At 39.0% G+C, this 17,068-nt stretch overlaps 1 pseudogene; it reads left to right on the top strand.

Moving 5' to 3' along the window:
* Positions 1-1,390: 1,390 nt before the first annotated feature.
* On the top strand, positions 1,391-4,312 carry LOC100386856 (2-iminobutanoate/2-iminopropanoate deaminase pseudogene; annotated as a pseudogene).
* The last annotated feature ends 12,756 nt before the right edge of the window (positions 4,313-17,068 follow it).

The following is a 17,068-nucleotide window of genomic DNA, read 5'->3' on the forward strand; positions in this document are numbered from 1 at the left end:
TAAAACCTGTCTCTGCTAGTAACAGTTTCTCTAGGAGACAGTTCTATTTTAAATGTTTCATAGGTCATCTAGTTATTTGCTCATTGTTAGGGATGGTGGGAGAGCTATAATAGACGAGCAGCCTCAGCTGGCCACTGGATGTAAGACTGGGTCTGGCATTATTAAAAGGATAGACAGTATATTCTATGCCCTATGGAAAATAGTTTGATAATACATCTTGACCCAGAACTTATTAAAAAATCCATTACCTTTTTAATTCAAGTTCATAATGCCCTTCAGAATTTCAATTTAGGCATTTCTTACCAAAATAATACGTATCTTTATTACTGAACATGGGAGATAGAGTCTCTTATATTGGCAACTCTCTTACATGAGAGTTATTAATTTATTATCGACAAATTTATGTTTTTACTCTTTAAAACAAGGTGGGAGGGGGGTATGTATCTTTGCCTGCCAAGAAGATCTTAGATCAACTTTGCCATTGCCTTGTGTGAATCTTAAGGCGGTGCACAAATTCTATTTATTGGGCTGTTAATCTTTACCTAACAGGACCTGGCTCAATCCCTAAGATTGGTCATGAAATCTGCACCCTGAAGCCAGTTTGCTTTGAAAACAACTGTACAAATGCATAGAGAAGGGATAGTCTTAAACTATCAATTTGTACAGTTACATCCCATTTGCAAAATCAAAGATCTCAGGCGAGGTGGTGTGAAATCCAACCTCGGCCTCTTGTCCTGCATCAGAAGCGCTGGTCAGGAACCCAACACCTGCGCGCCTCCTTCCGACACACTTGTAAGACAAACACATGCTTTATTAAAAATAACACCACTCTGCTTTGACATGCTTTCTTCCCGGGCACCTGGCTTTAAAATGTGCCTGCGTTTGTCGCGGCGGGCAGGTGTGGATTTCCAGCTACTGCCGCCGCAACGAGCTGCTGGAAAGCAGGAGGGCGCACTGGCCCCTGCGTGCCACCACTCAGTCCTTCTCTCGCCTTCTAAGGCCTTCTTCCCCGCGGGAGCAGATCCTCCTGTCTTTTAGGTTCCTTCTTTGACGTGCTAGCGCGACTGAAAGCAGTGGAAGGCAAGGCTGCACCTTGCCCCATACTGGGAACTCGGCAGAGAACGCAGCGCTCAGGTGCAGGACTTTCCAAACCGATTCTCCTCTAGCATTCTTTTAAAATCATCTGGTAGCAGAAATTTGTGTGACCATTGGGTGTTTTAATAATTGCTCTAGCTCACCCGGGAACTGAGGAGTCTGGTAAAGAGACACAGTGAGACGACACGGCATTTGCTGATTATTTCACGCTAATTTGGACCACAAATTCTTCCAATGGATCTCGTCAGCCAACACTTGATTTTTGGCACAGGCTGAGATCCTTCAAAGGGCTTCCATGTATCGCAAACTTACTGCTATTAAAAAGAAAAGATCAAAACAGCAGGTACATCTCTATGGGGATTTAACAAATATGTAAATTATTATTTGAATCACTGTAGCTGGCTGTAGGAGGAAAAAACATCAGTTTGTATCTTTTATTTTTTAAACAGAGTCTCACTCTGTCACCCAGACTGGAGTGTGATGGCCTGATCTCAGCTCACTACAACCTCCACCTCACAAGTTCAAGCAATTCTCCTGCCCCAGCCTTCTGAGTGGCTGGGATCACAGGCGTGGGCCACCACACACAGCTCATTTTTGTATTTTTAGTAGAGACGGGGTTTTACCATGTTGGCCAGGCTGATCTCGATCTCTTGCCCTCGTGATCCACCTGCCTCTGCCTCCCAAAGTACTAAGATCACAGGCGTAAGCCACCGACCCGGCCATCAGTTTGTGTCTTATAGATAGAATGATATGAGCCTCACTTTGATTTCTAGGTTGTTGTTTTCTTTGGTTTTCTGGTTTTTGTTTTTTTTTTGAATGGTCAAGTTCCTTTTCTTCATGTTTTAGCATATCTTTCTCAGGAGGGTTCCATTAAAGGGACTCTGTGCACCAAAGTTTCCATTTGGCATGAGTACCCTAGAGAAAAGATCAGTGTCTTTTGGGGAAGAAGGGAGTGCTTTAAGTATTAGCACTTAGAGATACATCAGTTTACCGTAACCATTAATCATTAAAATGATTGAGAAAACCAGAAAGTACCTTTTGCCTTTTTTTTCTTGATCGGTGCTCCTGTTACTGTTACCATGATTATTTCCTGAAGAATGTGGTTTTCAACAAGTTTTCAGTGTTTTCATTTTCTCCCCTACAGTGCCTCTTGGTGTTAAAAAGTGCAACCACCTGTTCCTCTTCCAAGAAAAATGACTTTTAAAACAATTAATGGGATTATGTTTTCCCATTGTTAATTTAGAGAACAAGATCGAAATATTCCAGTAGCTACAGAGAAGGTCAGAAGAAGGTGAGATGCATTGGGGGTGAATCTTAAGCCTCTTTAAAGAAGGCTTAAGAAAATATTGAAAGTATGGGAAACAGCATAGGGAAGAGGAAATTGCAAGGGCAGAGCCATCAGGGATGGGCTGAGATGATGTGTTAGGAAACACGGGAGAGGTTCCAGAACTCGGAGGCCAGCCTTCATTATTAAGTAAATAAGTAAGACCAACAGTATAAGGGGCAAAAAGCATCTTTGGCTTTAGATACCTTTGGCTTTTGAATTTAATGTGTATGCTTCAAGATTCAGAAAGTGAATAAAAAGGTAAATGACCATCATTGAATATAATAAATTGTATCTAGACTTCATGCTGCGTATTTTACAAATGTTATTCATTTAATCTTCCAATAACTCCACTTGGGAGTTCTGTTTGCTTCTTGTTGTTTTGGGATGGGGCCTCACTCTGTCACCCAGGCTGGAGTGCACGGCGCTATCGGCCCACTTCAATCTTCATCTCCCTGGGCTCAGGAGATCCTCCCAGTTCAGCCTCCCGAGTAGCTGAGACTACAGATACCCACCACCAACCTTGGCTAATTTTTGTATTTTTTGTAGAGACAGGGTTTCTCCATGTTGCCCAAGCTGGTCTCAAACTCCTGGGCTCAAGCAATCTGCCCTCTTTGGCCTCCCTGAGTGCTGAGATTATAGGTATGAGCCACCACGCCTGCAGAGGTGGATTCTGAATGAGGAAATTCAACTGGGAAGTAGAGAGACCTCACCTCTAATGTCTGCTGGGTAGTACATGATGCAAGCTTGGACACTGATTGAACTGTGCTAGAATTGTAGCTCTACCACTGATTAGCTGGTAACCTCAGATAAGTCTCTGAGTCTCCATTTCCTAATTTACAAAATGAAGATCCTATTATATTACAGTAGAGTAATATAAGCAGAGTCTAGGACACCTGTAATAGTAAACAAATAGTAAACAAAAATATCTACCCTTTATTGAAGGCTTATTGTATCTAGACTTTATGCTAAATATTTTACAAATGTTATTTATTTAATTTTCTAATAACTCTGTCAAGTAGGTTTTAATATTCCCAGTTTATAGGAAACGGATTTAGAGAATCTATGCAATCAGTCCAAGTGACACAGACGGTGAGACACAGAGTGGAAAAATGAATCCTGATTCACATTGCTCATGTTCCACAGTGCTCACATGACACTAGGTCAGTCCACCAGATAATATGGCTCTTTTGCAAGACTGCAGAAACTGATGCTGGGAACCAGCATCACTGATGTAAATCACAAGTCAAAACTAAGATTTGCCTGAGTTTAATACACTTCGTAGTTCACATAAATATTTCAGTATAAATATGACTATCTCCTTCTGTCCATGGTTGGAGGGTCTCTCATGTTTCTGCACATCTTGCAAGAAGAGCCACTACAATCTTTTCACAACAGTGAATACGTCAGTCGGGCGAGAAGCAAGCAGGAATGGTTCATGGGATTCTACTGGAGGGGCCACAAGTGAGAAAGCTTAGCCAGGTCATCCTTGATCAGAAAGGTGATCAGCACCACGAAAGCTCCAGGGGCCATTGAGCCCTACAGTCAAGCTGGGTTAGTCAACAGGGCCACTTACATTTTAGGAAAGATAGGCATGGACCCTTCAAGTGGACTGCTTGTGCCAGGAGGGCTTGTTTAGCAAAAGAAGCTAAGCAAGCTCTTAAAAACATGAGTAAAAATCTAAAAGCTGCAGGCTGTGACTTCACTAGTGTAGTAAAAGCAACTGTTTCATTGGCTGACATAAATGGCTTCGGTACTGTCAATGAATCTACAAACAGTATTTCAAGAGGAGTCTTCCTGAAAGTGCTGCTTACCTTGGTTGCCATTTTGCCCAAAGGATGCTGAGTTGAAACTGAGGAAGTAACTCTCCAAGGACCTCTCACAATGGCATGACTATAAGTGGCCCAGTGCTATTTAGTCTGAAATTTTTCACATCTTAATTTTTACAATTGATATAACATCTTAATTTTTACAACTGATCAAAATGTAAGTTTGACTAAAATATCTGAAGTTATTATGGAACTATCATGTAATATGGAGAGCTAAGCATGAAATGAAGATTAGGTGATTAATCCAGTTACTGATGTAATAAACTACTATTACTTACACCCACATTACTGAATGTAGGAAAGAGTTACTCATTACTCAAGAGTGACTCAAATAAATACAAGGAAAATAACAGGTAGGAAAGACGAGTTATTTTTTCTGAGAAATAATCAAAAGCACACCTAATTCAAACTAATTCGATGATATGAAACATATTGTTCTCATGTCAGATATGTGATTCTGCTTTTACTTGAGTAAAATTAAAGTATTTAACTTGGAATTGTAGAGGTCAGGAAGAAGAAAGTGGACCAAAATCGTAGATAGATATTATTTTTCTAGTGAAAATAAACATGCATATTTAAAAAAAAGAATAGTGAATAAATTTTGAAATTAGAAACAGTGTTCCCCTCCAGGGAAAAGGGCAAGTTTACTTACAGACAGGAAGAGAGAATGAGTGTCTCCATAAAAGTATAGGACATGTACACTTACTGCCCATTATAAAATATTAGGGTTCCCTACGCTTAAGATTACTGTCCTATAACATAACTTACTGCAGGTGTTCACTGGCCCTCTTCACATTGCTCTGTGAGTATTGGGGTTCAGGGAATCAGCACAAGGAAAATAATGGCTACTTGTCTACTGCATGGCTGTGAATAATAAACTACACTTCATTGCTTATCGAGAGGTCATGAAACTGTAGCTGGCCAATTTGTTAGCTTGCAAGTACGGCAAAATCTCAGACTCTTCACAGATCTTCTCCCTACCTAACACACACATTAAGAATATAAGCTCAGTTAAAACAGAGTGCTTGCCTATCTTGTTCACTATTATATCTGCAGTATGCGAAACATTTTCTGTTCACAGTAGATACTCAATAAACATTTGTGTTAAATAACTAGAAGAGAATAAAGCATTCCCATTTATTCACTTAAAACTAAGCAATGATCAACAATAGGACTGTATCTGTAGATCTCTATGTAAATAACTTTTTATTAAGACTGTTTTGACTGCTTTTTTGTTATGTTACTTCTAAAATCTATATTCTGATGATGTTTGATGACCTTTATAAAAATATATGTAATAATGTGGAATTCTTGCCACATAACTCATTATTTAAAAACTTGAAAACCCCTAAGAAGTAATCTCTTAGATATCACTATGTGTAGATCTGCCCACAGATCTAGGAAATACTGCCTTGTACTATTTATTGTCAATTGCACCCTTGCAATAACCCCTGAGCCTCCACAAGAAGGGCTCAAGAAGCCCCAGTTTCACCACAGAGCTCACTGGCTCCCCTTTAGGGATTAACAACCGTCCTCCCCTTTCCACTGGTCATCTTGATCAGACGTTTCCAGTTCTCATCCTGTTCTCCATGGAGAACTTGGAATATAGGAGATACACAACATGGAATATGAAACAGGAAACCACTTGTCAAGAGTTTGATATATAGCAGAGATGTGCTTTGCTCTAAGCAGTGTTGGTAAATGAACCAGTGTTCACAGAAACCTCACACACTTCAGAGCATGTAGACAGCTTCACTAACTGTATCACAGCCAGTAGGCATGAGGCTGCACAGGAAACAAAGTGGGGCAAAAAGAGATGTGAAAAGGAGGAAAGACCAAGAAAATGAAGGAGTGAGAGCTTAAAGGGGGAACCTACAGTTGTAAGGTAATAAGACAAAGAGTTTAATTTCTCTTTTCTCAGAGGTCCCAATTTAAATTCAGTCTCCTCTAAATGCTTTTAAATTGATAGGCACTTTTAAACATGAAAACAGCCAAAATGGGCCATTTTCTTACTTAGCCGCATGGGCCATTTCTCACCAGACTCCTCCAGCTGCCTCCAACAATGCTTCCCATCAGCAAGCAGCTCCCCAGATGGGGGTAGAGACAGGACTGCAGCACCTGCCATAGCCTTCCTTTTAAAACTACTGCAAAAGAATATTTTCTTCTCTCTAAGCCTAGTCTGTGAGCCAAAGAAAAGCAAAACATAATAACAGTTAACTTTAAAAAGTAATAACTAGATGTAGTTGAATTTATTTTAATATTTCAACTATTTTCTCTTTTTTCCTATTTTGAATAAAATTTATAGGCCAGGAATCCTCCTTAGAACGTTAGTCCTTTAACTATTTCCCCTCCAGAACTAGCAAAGACAGATTGTCAGATTGTCTCTCTTTTGTACTGAGTGAGAAACAAACAAGCTTCCATCACTATAAATATCACTAGTGTTTCAGTCATCCCTAAATGTAAGCTCGAGTTACCTATGTATTTTGTTTATAGTTCACTTCTAAAAAAAATTTGGACAGCATATGGTTCATGAGATACAGTATAAGAAATATTGTAAAATAAAATTTCCCTGACTTAATTAATAAAGTATCCTGGTAGGATACTTTAGATTTAGATTTATTAACAATTGAACCAACTCATGGAGACATTTCATAAAATTGAAGATATGGAGATCCAGCTATAGTGGTGATATGACTTGCTATGACTGTTAGGACAGAACTTAGGAAAGCAGAGCCTTTGTTGAAAAATAGCTTGCAGTTACATGTACCATTTAATGCAGACTTACGGTCAGGTTAATGAATTTCCCAGTTCATACATATATTTTTACTAGGCTGCCTTCATCAGGAAGTCATGGATAAAAAAAGGAAATTATTGATTTTTTTCTCTTCTTCATGTAACATAAAGTATAGATCAGCTATTTTAAGGAGTGAGTATATTATACTCTATATTTTCTGTGATGTAAACTAATGATATAAAGTTGCAAAAAAATTGCATTGATATATTTAAATAAAACTGCATCTTGCAACACTAAGGAGTTAAAGGAGGGGAAGAGAGAGGAAAGGGAGTATGAAGTATCTGTATAATGTCTTAATTCCACTTAAGTAATCATGTAAAACAGAGAAAAGGGGAAACATGCAGGATAAATAGAGAAAAAAACACATTGTATATTTCAGTGGGAAAAGTACTTGATAAATAGTGCGTTTGTTTGTATTTTTCAAATCTATCTTTAGCCTAATGTCAGGACTCCTTGGAAAATAGGAGAATATGGGAAACTCTAATTTTTATGTTAAATAAATAAAAATAAGTGCTCTTCACTTTGCTACTAAAACAGATTATCTTGAAAATAATTTTCTCCTAAATAGTTAGTATGTTCTGCTATACGAATTTCCACTGCATTTGTAAATAACTTGCTTTATTTGCTTTATTTGCAGTTTCAAGACATTTTAAGCCTTGGCCCTTGGGAAGTCCATGGTATCTGGAATTGATTAATTTCCCCTCCATCTAGCCGCATAACATATCTTGTATGTGTTCTGTGCCTCTCCACACCCCTCAAACCCTCCCTCCCTGCCCTCAACAGGGTACTATAAAAAGAACACTTCATGCTCCTTTCCTAAAGGTAAAACCAATGCATTTTGAAATAAAAGTGCTTCATAGACACTACAAGTAAGGGGTAGAGAAGAGCTCCCACCATCTTAGACCATGGCCTTCTCACCATTCCTGCTGGGGTCCTTCCCAAGCACTGATTGCTCTTTTGAAGAAAACTGCCTTTCCATTTCCTTGTTTAAGAATCAAAGATTTCAGCAACAGACTCCTTCCCGAATTCCCGCTCCACTACTGGGTAGCTCTATGACCTTAGCTAATGTACTTTGCCTGCAAAATTTCATTTCTCTCACCTGCAAAATAGGAATAATAAAAAGAGAAAGAGAGAAAAAACAACGCAATAAGGGGAAGGTTTCATTTTTAAATGTTGAGAAAACATTTCTCAAACATGATGGAGTTCTCTTTCTCTTTTTAAAAAACTTACTTCTATTGTACACTTTCAAAGCTCCCTAAGCATTTCTGTTCAGTTCACGATCTTTCGATCATTAGGCACTGGCCATCTCATACATGCACTCCGAGTTTCTGCCTTCTTCCTCCTGTTTTGCTTGCCACTGATGCACTGGCCTGAATCACCATCACATTCAGAGTTAAAGTAAAGAAAGTAAAGCACAACTGTGTTCAAAATCCTAAGAACAGTAGCCAAACTATCCCTTGTTTTCACAGGCACACTCCTCCCTAGAACCGGGTGCTATTCTTCACAAAACTTCAGTAATTTTCTTGTTCCTTTTTCTTCACCTCAGAACCCACCTTCTCAACTCATGTCATTGCTGATCACCACACCATGCCACAATCTGCCCATTGGTTTCTGTCTCAAAGTAAATCCTTTTATTCTTTTATTACATCTTTTCTTTATTTAAAGCATCTTGCTTGTGATATAATATGTCACAATAAATTTTGTCATCAAGAAAGCATCTCAAATGTATTAACACATAATGAAAAAAACAAAATATATAGAAAGAACTTATTTGAACTCTCCACAAAAGCTCTTTTATTCTCTCCAGGCCATTTTAACGTATTACTTGCATTCTGCATTTTACATAATTGCCAACGTGAGCCAAGCCTACCCAGGAAAAGTTAGGTTTCATTGAGTTCAAACTAGGAAATATCTATTTCGGCCATTAAGCTCTGCTCACTCCAGGTAGTGATGCCAGACTCAAATAACCATCAAGCAGCCACATGTTGACCCAATGGACCATGCTTCCCAGCATCATTTCAAGATGGCACAGGTGATGAGTAAGATGCAGAGCAATGTTAAAGAAACTGTGTTCTTTTCTCAAAGGTAAAACCAATGCATTTTGAAATAAAAGTTCTTAGTAGGTGGTATAGGTAACAGGCAGAGAACAGCGCCTACCATCTTAGGCTGTTGCCTTCATCTCACCATTCCTACTATGGGTCCTTCGCAAGCACTGGTTGCTTTTTTGAAGAAAACTGCCCTCTAATCTAGTCTTTTGGTCTTTTGGCTCATGCCTGTAATCCCAGCACTTTGGGAGGCCATGGCGGGTGGATCACCTGAGGTCAGGAGTTCGAGACCAGCCTGCCCAACATGGTGAAACACAGTCTCTACAAAAAATACAAAAAATTAGCCAGACGTGGTGGCACATGCCTATACTTGGGAGGCTGAGGCAGGAGAATTGCTAGAACCTGGGGGTTGGAGGTTGTAGTGAGCCAAGATGAGCCATTGCACTCCAGCCTGGGGTACAGGGCAAGACTCCATCTCAAAAAAAAAAAAAAAAATCAAAGATGGTCACCTTCTTGCCCAAGTAATTCATGCCTAACCATAATGCCAAAGAGAGGCTCAATTCAGGAATTTTCTGTTCTTCTCTCACATTGGTGCTACTGTCCTGTATTGTATCTATCAGGTGAAGAAGAAAGTCCCTTCACATGGAAACAAGTTTTTCAAAAGCTTGCTCAGAGCTGGTAATTGAGGTGAGGAGGCCTTCCTTTGGAGCCATGACCCTTTCCTCTCACTATAAGGATGCATTCAGTGTAAAAGTGGTTCATCTGTGACCAAATCCAAAGGTTAGTTATCAAACTAAATGATTTCTTTAAAAGTGATCTACAGCCAGGCATGGTGGCTCACACCTGTAATCCCAGCACTTTGGGAGGCTGAGGGTGACAGATGATGAAGTCAAGAGATGGAGACCATCCTGGCCAACATAGTGAAACCCTGTCTCTACTAAAAGTACAAAAAAATTAGCCTGGTGGTAATTTCCTGGTGACCCTGTAGTCCCAGCTACTCGGGAGACTGAGGCAAGAAAATCACTTGAACCCAGGAGGTGGAGGTTGCAGTGAGCTAAGATCGTGCCACTGCACCCAAGCCTGCCAAAGAAGCACTGCCAGATCACACAACATTGAAGTGGCATGTCCTATAGCGAAGAACTGGTTGGCGCTGTAAGGGCCCGGATTGTCATCCCAAGTCTGTATCTGAAAAATGATTGACCTTAGGTAAGTCAGTCACTCAAGAGCAAGCCTCTTCTTTAAAGTGCTGACAATAATGGATGTTGACCTCTAGCTTACAGTGGTGTTTTATGTAAAACACAATGACCTTTTGAGAAAATAAGACCCTAGGAAAGAAAGGACGTCTGTAAAGTCAGGATTCGAATACAATTAACAAGCACTCATTGACGTTATTAAAAACAGATTTGATCAATAATGTACCTAGTACCATCCACGATACTTTATGAGAAGTAGTATATGGAGTCCCTTTATCTCAAGACAAGTTGAAATTACTTAAAAGTGTCTTGATACAGGTTTAAATTTTTAGGATTCATAGGCTGGACTGCAATACTTTTGAAAGGATCCCTAAGTGCACGAATTCTAGATTCCCAGTAGAAACCACACTCTAACCTCTTCATCAAACAGGGAATTTCCAAACCTACAGGGGAATAGAAAGGGAATCCAGTACCGACTTGATGGCTTTGTGCTCTTTATGTGATATTCTTTAGTTGCCACACTGATGTGTTTAAGGCATATTAGGCATAGTTTTGTGCCTACTGGGGTTTGAGGGAGGAAGGACTCTTTAAAGCAAATTTATCACCACCTTTGATCAATTCACAGGTGAGTGGACCATACAAATGATGGCTTTGGAAATATTCTTAAATGAGATAGTACACTATAATGCAACCTGGTCTAGTGCAAGAGTTAGCAATCTTTCAGAGAGAGGAATGATAAATTGCTGAGTACTGGCCTTGGGGGAAAGAAGGAGTTTAACTAGAGAAAGCAAGAGGCACAAAGAAGGTCCCTTTGCTAAGAAACACCTCCCTGATTAGAGTTTCATTTGCATTAAACATTCTCCTTGTAAAATACAAATATTCCTTGAGGAGGAGTTACTTCGATCGGCTCAATTTCTGGCTTGATATGGATGCGTCGGAAACTGAGAGGAGTTTTGCCTTCAAAACTTTTGTCTGGTGGAGTGGTGGGAGGAAAGATCATTTGGAACATGAGTCACTTTAAAGGCGGCCAGATCTGATGGATGTAATGCTTTAGGGACTTGTGAACGGCCCAGGGCAGCAATGAGAGGGGACCAGGAAGAGGAAGGGGAGTCAAACCATGGGAGATGTACTTTATCAAGCAGGCAATATTTTCTAGCAACGGGCTGAGAGCATTGAACGTTATTCCCCGTGATTCTTTGGTCTCCATTTGGTAGGATACTGCCGCTTATCCTGTTTGAAAGAACACAAAGTTAAGAGTTCAAAGACGTGAGCCTGGCTCTCTCAGTGTGAGTGGTCCACCAGCCACATTTCTGTTGCCGCCTTATCCCAACCTCTGCCAGGTAGAGTGACTGAGACCTGTTCCTGCCACTCTTACCAGGGCATTTTGAGAACAAATGAGTAAATTTCTTTGTTAACCAAATTTGATGCCCAAATCTAAGGAATGCTAGGATTTAAAATAGTAAGTGAAAATCTCATGAGGCTGATGTTCTTGTCTTCTCGTTGGGCTCATAAGAGTAGGCTGGTTTCATGTATATGTTTAAGAAATTAGAGTCTTGGTACTGTTAAAGCAAACTAAATACGGACTGAGGACTCTGTACGTCTGTATTTCAGTCCTTGTGGACGAACCGTAACCTAGCTGAAAAGACAGACAAACTGAAAACCAAACGTAGTACTCTGCACCTACAGTCGCTGAGTACTGCCCAATCCCAGCAGCCATACCTCAACCACTCATACTCTGCTGAGTGCTGAGACTGCGTTCAAATAAGGCAAAACCTGAGCTGTAGCCAATCCAGCTGTCCTGTACCTCCCTTCCAATTTCTGTATGTCGTCTTCCCTTTTTGTCTATAAATCTTCCACCTAGCGGCTGTGCTGCCGTCTCTGTGAACCTCTGATTCTAGGGGGCTGCCCAATGTCAAATTGTTCACTGCTCCATTAAACTCCTTTACATTTAATTCGGCTGAAGTTGTTCTTTTATCCGTACCTACAAACAATATTCTTAGAGAAACATAAAGTTGTCTTCTGCAGAATAGAAAGCAAACACAATTTTATTTGGGGTCTAGAACGCTTTCTGGGAAGTCACAGAGTATGGGAGCAGCTGAAGAGATCTGATACTTCATGCCAGGTAGATTCCTAAGATTGTGTACATTATCTCATGTAATCTCCACTGCAATCTGAAAAGAAATTGCTATCAGTATACCTATTTAATAGATTAGGGAACTGAGGCATAATGAATATCTGGCCCAGGTACCACAGCCTGTAAATGCTGAAGCCAGGATTCAAATACAGATACTGTGACGTTTTTGTTAAAGGGCTAAATATTAAATATTTTTAGCTTTGCAAATGATACAGCCTGCAGATCACAGCCATTCAATTCCGCCAGGGCAGTGAGAAAGTAGACAGACAACACGGCAATGGATGAGTATGGCTATGTCAATAAAAATTCATTTATAAAAACAGGTAAGGGACCACCTGGATTGGGCTCCTGGCCTTAATGCATCAATCCCAGCTATTGACCATCATTATATGATACTGCCTCTTACTATACATAATTTCAAGCTGAAATTACTTGGTTGCTTCTGTACATTGGTTGTTATTTGGTACACAGTAACCTCCTTGTTATTCTGTTAAGTAGCCCAAGATGATGATGTATTGAAAATGTATGGCTTCCTTTTATGAAAGCTTCGGTTTTACCAGTTATATCTGTTGGGCCATCTCATCATTTATCTCTTAGAAATAGAAGCACAGAGGCTATATTTTATACCTGCTCAGTCTTCTAAGGCTCTTGACTAGCAAGAAAACACACTCTGTTGACTCAAAAGCCTGCCCCACATAGAGCGTCCAGCTTGGTTGTTAGGGTGTTGGTTTCTAAAGATCAAGCAACAATGTAATACACTCTGATGATCCAGGACAGATGTGGGATAAAGTCTAAGCTGAAAATATTCCTGGGAAACTTAAACTAGGATCAGAGGCATTTCCAGCAGGCATGTGGTGTGTTGGAGTCTGGAAAATGTGCCCTGTCTTGTACGATTTCAGTGTCCCACTGAGCTCCCCACCTTTGACATAGCTGCAATAGAGAAGGTTGGATTTACAAGTGGTGTTGACCTCGTTGCCAAGGGAAGTAAAGTAGATTTGGTTCCACTCTCCATCCCTAAACTTGATGGAAAGGAAAGGGCCTCTGAAAAAAAAAAATCATGAAGCTGACCCCAGTATGCTTGCTGCAATTTGGTGCATGTGTATTTATATCTCTTTTCTTCACCATCTCTACTTTGAAGATGATTGTATTCATTTTTTGGGTGCTACATTCTATGCTTAAATCCCAGAGAAACCAGGCATTAACAAGAAAGTGTTCATACTGACAAACGGAGAAAGATGTTGGTCAATTCACTAGTACCTAAATCATATTAGCATTTAAGTGTTACAGTTAGGCTTGTGGTTCTCTTTTCTCTATTCATATTCTATTTCTCTCTCCTTCCCTCCCTCTGTCCCTTTTTCTCTCTTATTCACTACCTAGTTACCTTGTTTCTATAGCTACTAATAGCAGGGCTACCCTCGAAACTATAATGGAGTTTGCTTCTCCTATTTTTATTTTAAAGAAAATAGAAAATTGAGTACTTTAAAACTTAGTGAATTTCTGCTTTTTAATTGCTCTGCTTCTGATGGAAAATCCACTTTACCCTGCCCGACTTTATATCACTGGAAATGGGATTGGCATTTAGATTATGGGACAGATAGAGTTTTTTTTTTTAACTGAATTCTAGAAAATAAACCATTGTGCTCATTTCCAAAAGGAATTAGTAGATAATAAAACCTACATGAATTTGCACAAATCTTTTTAGATACTTTAATTAAGAGAAAATGCGTTATTCACTTTGGCAATTCCAAATTTTAATTAAATTTCCCTTTTAAAAACAGTGCCACTGTAGGTATTACAAGTAAAAGTGTCCCCATTCTTTTGCCTGGAGGCAGTAAATGTTTAACAAATTTATGATAAAGCGATTTTTTTCTATCAGTCAATTCCTAGCGGGCATTAACTACTCTTAAGGGAGTTTATTGCAGAAGATGACACAATCGCCGTGCACAAAAGACAGTAAGCATGCTGTGAAGTGGAGGAGGAAATGGAACACTCTAACATCACATCCCAGTCATACCAAGGTCCATTGACCCTGTAATCATTCCAGATAATTAATTTACCACGCATTAAACCCCGATGTGAAGAAGGCTGTTGTGCATCAATTGCGTAGGAATAAAAAGTGTTATTGATTTAGGATCTCTATTGTATCATTTGCTGACAGAGAAAAAAAAACAAAACAAGTTATATCTCAAAGATGGAAGAACCCTGTGCTGAAGGACAAAACTGCTAAATAAGGTGCACTCTGGAATACACTCAGCTGAGGCGGCACTGCCTGGAAGGGGCTCTGCAGGGCGGACTAGGAGGCATAATTAGAACCAACTGAAGTGTCTAAGAAATATTGATAAACAAGCACTCTAGAAATCAAATTTTGGGATGTGCTAATGATCCTCTTTACAGGAAAGGTCTAAAATAGCCCACTGCCCTCTGCTAAATCCAACCATTAATATTTATTAAATAAAATATGAGTGTACCATTCATTTTAAACAACTGACATGAATCGAAGCTTTCTCCTATTTGAAGTACAAAAATTATAAGGATGAGGCCACACAAGATTGAAGTCGTGATGTTTTATAGATACTGAAAGAACTTATCGATTTTAAAAATCAAGTGGCCTCATTAACTAATGTAACTCGCATATGGCGAGAAAGAAAAGACAATGAACAAAAACGTTTGGCTTGAAATCCTCAGGAGCCAAGAGCGAGTCACTTAACTTCTCGGAAGGCACAGTCGTCACATCTGTAACGCAGAAATAGTAACACCTACTCTACTCACTCATAGGGCTAATAAAAGGAATACGTTAAATAATGCATGAAAGTGATTGAAAATATTATTTAATTCTATTCAAATATGTTACTGAAATTATTTTACTTCAATCACATATTTTTGTCCATTACTTTCAATGGCAAAAACCACAATTACTTTTGCACCAACCTAATATTTGAGAAAACGATTTTTAAAAAGAATGCAGTAACAAGAAGGATCTTTTCCCCTTGGGTGACACATTCTAAACATGTTTGGTTTTTTTTAACGTATCACAAGTCTCCATTTTTTTCCTAGGTGATTTACAATAACTTAATTTAGCCTAGAAATACTTCTTTGAGGTTAAAAAAAAAAAGGTAAGACAAGATAGAGGTGCAAAAGTCAGTGACACAGTATAAAATAATCTTTAGAAGGCATTAACTACCCTTAAAAATGTAAATACCCATAATTTCATGGGACAAGGAGAATTCCTTCTCTAACTCAAGGCTCTCCATATGTATTAATAGGACTTCTTCACGTGCAATATTCAAAATATTTTTTATTGTTTTATATACTATCAAAAATGTCTTTTACACATGTAGCATTTTTAAATCTACAGTAGAAAGCCAATTGATAGGATCATCAATAGGTGGCTATATTGATCCTTCACAAGTTATTCCTATAATAAAAATAGGATTGCTATAAGCTTCATTGTTCAATATGGTAGCCAACTAGCCACATGTGGATATTTAAATGAAAATTAATTAAAATTATAAAATTGAAAATTCAGTTCCTCCATTAGCCTAACCATATTTCAAATACTCAGTAGCCACAACCAGTCACACAAAATCTAACTACTGCCCTCTGCATTGGACAGTGAAAATATAGTATATGTCTGTCCTCACAGAAAGTTCCAATGGATTGCACTATTATAGAGGGTCTTTGAAATCAGAGTCCCAGCTCACATCTCTGGGTATGAAACCTCATCTTTTTTTTTTTTTTTTGGCATAAGCTCTTCTCACACTTAACCAAGGAACACTGTGAAGTTCTGTTCTTTCAGCTCCTTGAAGCCTGAGTTTCTTGCAGGGTGTGAAACAAATAAATTGTTTTGTTTGTTTTGTTTTTTACCACCAGTCTCAGCACCTAGGTGGAGAACCATGCTTATGAGGGTATTAGAATGTATGCAATGCAAAAAAAAGTAGAAATCAAAGAGAAAAACTGAGTGAACAAAGGGTCTTGTGTACGTTATCTGGGGTCCACCTTCCAAACGGGATCCTAAAACTTACGTGACTTTTCTTTTGGAAAGGTAGAGTTCACTTAATGGGTAAATTGCCATGTCCACCATACTAAAAGACTCAATGGAATCACAGAGGAATTTTAAGACTTGCAGAAAAATCAATATGTGATGAAAGTAGCTGAGAAGACAGGCTCATTAAAGTACCTCCCAGCCCATAGTATAACTGGCATAACCAGATGCACAACTCAAGGGATACCAGAACAGAATTAGCCTTTATTAAACATCTAGGATGTATTCACAGTAACCTTATGAAGTGGCTAGAATAAACGCCATTTAACAGAATAGAAAACTGATGTTTAGAGTACAATTTTCCAAAAGTCACACAGCTAGTAAGTGATGTATATATAATTTGAATCTACATCTATCCAGCCTCAGTGCTCTGGTTTTTTTTTCAATTGTACTTTAAAGACCTCCAAAGAGAATACATTAGTAGCAAAGGCTGAGGCTCCTGACTTCTGATCATGGATGGAATCAAAACTTAAGACTCCTCAGAGGGCAGTTGACCAAGAATGAAATATAGCATAATTTGAAAACTTAAGGGCAATCAAACCAAGTATGCATAAACAGCTTCCAAACACGTAGCATGCTAAATTGCAGGACACTTCAGTAGCAAAGGCATTT

The sequence above is a fragment of the Callithrix jacchus genome, chromosome 19, assembly GCF_049354715.1.
Source record: "Callithrix jacchus isolate 240 chromosome 19, calJac240_pri, whole genome shotgun sequence".
NCBI lineage: Eukaryota > Metazoa > Chordata > Mammalia > Primates > Cebidae > Callithrix > Callithrix jacchus.